Source organism: Dermacentor albipictus, unplaced genomic scaffold, assembly GCF_038994185.2.
Source record: "Dermacentor albipictus isolate Rhodes 1998 colony unplaced genomic scaffold, USDA_Dalb.pri_finalv2 scaffold_25, whole genome shotgun sequence".
Taxonomy (NCBI): Eukaryota; Metazoa; Arthropoda; class Arachnida; order Ixodida; family Ixodidae; genus Dermacentor; species Dermacentor albipictus.
This window is the reverse complement of record NW_027225579.1, coordinates 1,961,838-1,968,300: the sequence shown is the minus strand read 5'-3', so window position 1 is coordinate 1,968,300 and position 6,463 is coordinate 1,961,838.

Genomic DNA, 6,463 nt, shown 5'->3' with positions numbered 1-6,463 from the left:
GAAGCACTACTGGAGAGCTATCGGCTTGCACGCAGGGAATACCCTCCCCCACATACAAAACTAACTAGAAACGAAGACACCGACTACAGGCGGCTCCAAAGCAATACCTTCACCCATGGCATCTTATACATCGTTTGCAACCGACGCTATACAGCTAAGCCTGTCCACATTGCAACGTACCCGACACCCTGCACACCTTCCACTGCAATGGAAAAATACCGGAGTGAGCATAACAGCGACACAACCAGCCACAGCAGACGCAGCCTCAAACTTGCTCACTGCAACGTGGGAGGCTGCGACCTCCAAGCTATTCCTGGTGGACCAGCGCAAACTCGTCGCCCAGGCCCGGCAGGCGATTAGGGCAGAGGGTTCCTGGAATAAGGGACCTTTTCAACTCGAGTGACAAATCACTGTTTCAACCAAGGGTTCATTCATTCATTCATTCATTCATTCATTCATTCATTCATTCATTCAATGCCGAGTTGTGCCGCTTAGCGATAACTGCGAAATAGGTAAATTAAGTTTGATAAACATGGTGCCTGCTTTTGCAGAAGCCGGAAAACTATCGAAAATTCCGGATGTCGGCAGGTCGTACCTTCGGCGTGGATAACTGCGCTGCATCAGTCTAATGGGAAGCTTGATTTTAACTATATAGGAAAAGCTGCTATATTAGACACAGGTAAGAACCAGTGGCCCAGCTAGAAATTTCGTTCCGAGGGGGGGGGGGGGGGGGGGCTCACGTTGCAGCTCGGCCTCCTCGTTATGGAATTTGCTGAGGAATCGAAAACATGAATAATAACTCCATTGCCATTGACAAATATGCTGCAAATTAATTTGAACGTTAAGCACTGTGAAGTAAACTATGTATTTTTGATGAAAAAATAATATACTCATACGTCCCAAAAATTGTACCCCAGATAACTGATATCAATGCTTCCACGTTTCCCCTCTATTCAATAAGTAGAGAAAATATCACACGAACTTTGGAACTATATCAGTTTGAAACCAGCAAAGCAGGGCATGCCGCTGATATGATAAAATGTAAAGGCCATGAAATGAACAAGTTCAGGACAAATATTTTAATGAAATTTTGTCATTGAAGAACCTTGTTTACATTTTTTACAAATGCAACGGCCAGGGAACAATCTCTAAGGCGCTGTTCTTTGTTCCAGAGTATTGCGCGGGAGCGGTTGCCACCGGTCGTGTATTGTGGCTAATTGCACCAAAATTAGAGCCGCAACAGATAGCACACATAGAAAGCAGGACTTCTGCAACATATACGAGGCCGAGTCAAATGAAAGTGAGCCGATGCGAATATATGACAAACGGTGCACCTTATTTAAAAGTAGTCTCCATGACCATTTAGACATTTTCCCCACCGACTAACGAGTCGCGGCATTCACGTCTCATAGAACTCCTTCGGTTGCTGCTTCAAGAATTCTGTAACTGACTCTTTCACGTCATCGTCCGACACGGACCTGGCTCCCTTGAGCTGTTTTTTTTTCAGTTGCCCCAAAATGTGGAAGACGCAAGGTGACAGGTCTGGGTTGTATGGCGCTTGTTGCAGCATTTCCCACTTTAATTTTCCAAGTTTTGTGTTAACCAAATCAGCGACGTGGGGACAAGCATTGTCGTGGAGCAAGACGACCCCATTAGCCAAATTTCCATGTAGTTTGTTCTTGATTGCGAGACGCAGCCGATCTGGCGTTTCACAATATCGGAAACGATTGATAGTCTCTCCAGCTTTAGCAAATTCGATCAGTAATGGCCCCTGATGATCGAAAAAAAAAAGTCAACAACACCTTTCCGGCGGAAATGACGGCCTTTGTTTTCTTTGCAGTGGTGAATTTGAATGTTTCTGCTATTAGCTTTGCTATCATGTTTCAGGCTCGTAGTACAGGCACCATGATTGGTCCCCATTCACAATTGCAGACAAGAAGTCGTCACCCTCATTGTGATACCGGATCAGATGAGTCAAGGCAGCGCGGTGGTTCAAAATCTTGGGCATTCATTGCGCACACAAGAGCCGATAACCGAGATTTTCATGAATTATGGTGTGAACAGAACCGCGGCTGATGTTCGCACGCTGGCGAGTTCATCCAGGCTTATCCTCCGTTCCTGTTTAATCAGCTCATCAACCTTTGCCATTGTGTTAGGGGTGGTTGCACGGTGGCTATGCGCCGGTCTTGGGTCGTATTTGAAACGTTCACATCCTTCTTTGAACCATTTGCTCCCATGCTTCACAGCGGCCGATGAAATACAATGTTCAACGTACCGGCAGCCATACGGCGACTAATTTCTTTTTGGGAAGTACCTTCAGCTATCAAAACCTCACGACACCACGCTGTTCAACTTTTGGAGCGTCCATTGTGTCACACAACCATGTTCAATGCAGTGTATTAGAGCATTGAAGAACATTTATCCTCGCACCTGTGTGTCACTTTTATAGATAAGACATGCTTGTTTGCTACACGCATGCGTCGCAGATAATGAAGCGGACCATTATTGAGCAGGGTGGGTTGGCTCACTTTCGTTTGACTCGCCCTCGTACATTAGAAATGCGAAGATACAATGAAATATACAAATGCGAAAATGCAGCTTGATAAAGGGAAAAAAAGTGTCACTGGAAACAAAGTTCACTACATGTGTACACAAAACCTTGCAGCGAGATATATAAATATACGCAAAGGTATGCAATAAATCTACGTTTCTAAAAAAGTCATTGTGTATAATGCGTCAAACAAGGCAAATAAATATGTTGCGCGATCCCAGATTCAGATATCACAGAATCAAGGCTCCTCCTCCCCCTCCCTCTAGTCCACCTGACGTATCGCGCGCGACGGAAGGCGGCGCGCATCCTCCCCGCTTTTCTCCCCTGCGCACACAAGACTGAGCCACCATCGTTGGCTCACCCATGCTCCCGCCTCCCTCCCCCCCCCATCACGCTTTCACTCGCACATACAGCAAGCGGCGCGTGGTCATACCGTTAACGCCCTTGGACTTCGTACGGAACATGAGGGTGACGATGACGACAGGGATGCGCCTGAGTGTCCATATAATTGCTATCGAATAATAAGAGTATCCTGCAACTCAAGCGTCCCGCGGCTCATCTGTTTCCGCGGCTTATCTCTTTCCGCAAAAGAATTAATAAAATCGAACTTTCACCATGCGACAGTTCGCTGCGCCGCAACAATGTCTTTTTTTTGTGCGGCGGGGGCACCGAAATGAAAAAAAAAGAAACCCGAAGGAAAGCACGTTGGTCGCAATTGAATGCCTTCTTTGGGCGCATTCTAGGAATATCGAAGAAAACGTGAGACTTGGTCCATAGAGAACCATATGCATACTGCCCGGTATCCTACACCGGCGAGACAGGACTTTCCGGAGAGGTTGCGCTCAAACGAGCGTATTGCAATCCGTCGAGTCCCCACAATGATGGCGGCGAGCGACCATTGTTTCTTTTTCTCGTCTGCTAGCCAGAAAGCGTCTAAAACTCTGCCAGGCGAAAATGCACTCGGCCACAGAAAAACGAACGCTCACCAAAGCGGTCGCGCGGTGGTCGGGGCAACACGAAAAAAACATATGGCGTCTGGCTGGCTGTGGCAGCCCGCGGGTAGCGAGAACAAGAAAATTGAAGATGCTCAATGTGCCCTCGCGAATAAAAGTCAATCTACAAAAAAATAAAATCAGAAGAATAACGTAGTTACGTTTGCTGGCTTTAGTGTTTTCACGTGGATGCTTTGGCGCGCGTGAAAAAGATGTTGATATTCTTTTTTGTAACACGACGGCACAAATGAACAACCACAACGCTTCGTCTCATCGGACATCGCTGCGTGTGTTGATTTGGCTTGTCTCGTTGTATGGTCCGATCTACGACATTAGAAAACTGAATGCACCTTTGGCGTGAAATGTTTAGAACATTAAACCCGCAAAGTTCCGAAATCTAAAATCTAAAGCACGACTTTGGAAATGTATACCCATTAAGTTTCAGAAATGAAATCCACGCGCTCCGTGGATTCCGCGGCCTCTGCGAGATGCCTCGACGAGCCCGCTCGCCATCAAAACGCCCTTGAAATTTTGTGCTTGGATGGAGCTCCTTGCGTTGTGTGACTCCAGGTGCATGGGCGTCGCCACGAAATCCAGCCCGAGTTCGCAATGTTCGCGCTGAAATGCATATGCCTTTTCGAGCGTGAAAAACACATTCTAGACAATATCCAGAGTGATTTGCGGCTCCGGGGGTTGTCTTGGTGGGCGGTGCATGACAGCACGAAAACATTTCAGGGCGGGGGGGGGGGGAGGGGCTGCAGCCCCATAAGCACCCCGCCCTGGCTACACCCCGGGTAAGAACGTAAGACTTGGATGCAGAAGGAAAAGCTGACGGAACTTCTAGCGACCTATGCGTTTAGCAGATTTCCGGGAAATGTGACTTTTATGAGGATGCGGCGTCACTGAAAGTGGATACGGATGAGAGAGCGTCTGTGCATATTTGTCCACGCAGGCTTTTCGCAGCTGCACTGCTATGTGAAAAGTCTGTGGCGGATATATGCTCTTTCTGCAATTAGGAAGGGCGAAATATTATTCATGCTCTGGCTTTATTTCCATGCATGGCTGGAGTTTGGGTTCTGGTGAATCGATACTCTTGCTCAGTCCATCCGCCACTTTCGTTTGGCAGGGATACTGGAGTTTATGACTCAGTTATATTGCCTCCTGCAGTAGTGGGCACAGTGCAATATTTAAAGTGCGCTGCACGGACATAACGTTTTGTCGCCGCTCGAGCTGCTGTGACGTCCACCTGCACGTTACCTGTTTTTCCAGCATCTAGTGGTACGCAAAAGATTTTGCCCTTGATCCTTTTTCTTGCAACTGTAACCTGTCTTCAGTTTTTACCACAAACTTATGATTGGGTGTTCTACCAATTTTTTTTAGCGATGAGTACTTATTTTTCGGAAGGTTTTCCCGAGTTTATTGGTCCATTGTCTATAAGAAAAATGCAGCTTTGCCATAACTATGATCAGAAGATATCTGCTTCGCATGTCTATCCAAGTCATCATAATTGCTGACTTGAGAACTGATAATGATAATTCATAATGTAGTTTAATTGAGAACATTTCCGCTATCTTTCTCACGCTCAAACAGATGCTTCCAAGTTCGCATGTGCCTTTACGTGCCTTGAAATAAAGCCGGTTGCAATTGACGTCGATGAGATATGCAATTTCTTTAAAAAGGCTAAATTGTCCTCTTCGACTGGTGCTGATCTCCTAAATAATAAATTTCTTATGAGTACTGTAGCGTATTGATCTGCTTTCTTGTCATATCCCTTCGCTCACTCCTTGAAGAGTATATCACTGTCGGACGAGTGGAAGGCGGTGAAGGTGATCCCAGTCCACAAGTGTGGTGATGTTCGTAACCGCTTAAACAACCGGCCGATCTCGTTAACTTTGATTCTATGCAAGCCAATCAACCTTATTAGTTTGCTGCAGTCTAATAGCTTTTTCTTGCGTCACAGCAGCGTGGTTTTCGTAAACATTGATCTTGGGACACTCCATTATTAACATTTAGTAGTGATTTGTCTTCTGCTTTATATCTATCCTAAGTGACTGACTCGCAAAGGCTTTTGACAACGTCTCACATCGACTACTATTACTGAAACTTAGCGCACTCAATCTTGACTGTAGCTTGCTTAAATAGATTTATCGTTGCAGCATAGGACGCAGTATGTGTCGTTTAACGATCATGGCTCTAAATGATGTTACGTCACATCGAGTGTTCCAGAGGGGTCTGTTCTTAGGTCTCTTCTTTTTTCTTTATATTAATGATCTGCCTGCTCCTGTTACTTCTAATCTAGGACTCCTTGCAGATGACTGTGTGCTGTGCTGGCTAATTTTTAATGAGTCGGACATCTCAGTGTTATGATTTTAATGGTTGTCGCCTTTAGTTCGTCGACAGCTATAAGTGTCTGGGCTTCCATATAACTAACCGGTCTCAGGAAATAGCTCGTTTTTGTAGTTCTCTAACATAGAATCAGAATTATATTATGGTGCTATCTTAAATTGAGCATGTTCACCCATTGCGAAGACATGTAGCTGCGAGGACGGAGTTCATGTTTTATTTGGGTCGTCCACGCCCTTTAGCGGCATTTCGTTCTTACGAAAAAAAATTTTAAAAAAGAAAGTTGTTCTCACTCCTAGGTATTTGTAAGGAGATGAGAGTTATCGGGCTACTCCTGAATACAATAGGGATTCATACAGTATTAGGGCAGTCACTTAGTGACTGCAGGTACTTTCGTAACTGCTTGTCACCTATCTTGCAAATGAAATGCCATAGGTATGTAGTAAGGCAATTCATTAATGCATGTTCTAAATGCGTGGCTATGCACCCAGTGACATATTCAAAGCAGCATACAAATAATCTAAATAGTACATAATATTACCGCATTGAAACGTTGCTTTCTGAAATAGGGAATGCA